The sequence below is a fragment of the Mus caroli genome, chromosome 6 (genome assembly GCF_900094665.2).
Source record: "Mus caroli chromosome 6, CAROLI_EIJ_v1.1, whole genome shotgun sequence".
Taxonomy (NCBI): domain Eukaryota; kingdom Metazoa; phylum Chordata; class Mammalia; order Rodentia; family Muridae; genus Mus; species Mus caroli.
The window spans coordinates 117,842,147-117,843,295 of NC_034575.1; positions in this window are offsets into that span (position 1 = coordinate 117,842,147).

The following is a 1,149-nucleotide window of genomic DNA, read 5'->3' on the forward strand; positions in this document are numbered from 1 at the left end:
GACTTGACTAATCAAAGAGTCTGTGATTAGTTTCTGTAGGGCTGTCCACCAACTAAAATAATTGAAGTGCACGGAAGAGGGCCTGGAACGTGAAGGCTCCATGTAAGTGCGCACCATTGCTACTAACCCTGCAGCCTACTCCTGCCCTATGCGTGCACGCACCTAGCGTGACCATGTGTGGTCTCATCCAGGCTACCACACTAGGAAATGGATGGTGAGTGTTAGGGCATGGCACTGTCCTGTACCTGAGATGGGGACCCTCTGGGATGTGGAGTGGAGGAGCCATTGGGTAAGGTAGACATGGAGAGTAGAAGACGCTGGGGAGAGAGAGCATAGGACAAGCATAGGGAGACTGAGTGAACCGTGAGGCCCACACTCTTGGTTCTGTGATTCCAAGTAGCCTCTTCTGTAGCCTTTGTATTATAACGCCCTTCAGAGAGTCAGAAACCCCAAACCAAGTGCAGCCCTGCTGTGTACTCTCTTGGGTCATTAGACCCTTGGCTTTGCACTAGCTAAGTGTTTTATATCTCAGAGAGAGATGTATCACGGAGCCTCTAAGGCGTTGTGTGGTCATCTACATTTCAGATGAGGATACCTAAGCCCAGAGAAGCAAAATGCACCTTTACATATGTACCTAATGTGACAGGCTGCTGTGTGGCGGTGGACTCTGCAGATCATATGTACTTGAATTTCAAAAGGAAACACCCAGACTCATCTTCACACTGCGGCCATGCTGATTGGTTATATGTGGTTCTGTTTTGCCCCTCAGTGGCCTTGCATTGTCTGCTCTTTCTGCCTACACAACTGTGATGGTGTTAGGGTTCGGCTGTGAATCGTGCCCTGCAAAGGCTCATGTGTTGAAGGCTTTGTCCCCAGCTGGTAGATCTGTAAGGGCTGTGTTTTCAACAGGGGCTCGATCCACTAATNGGTTTGTAATTTAGTTANGAATTGTTAGCAATAATTTGGGATGCATTCTCCATATCTTTAAAATGTTTTTTGCTAACATANTAATTGATATAATAATGCGTTTCATTATGATAATTCCATACCTGTGCATAATGTGTCTGATCATATTCATCTTTGTTGCTTTTTCTCCTTTTCCCACCTCTGTTGATACCTCCTCTATTTGTGTGTCTTTTTTTTTTTTTT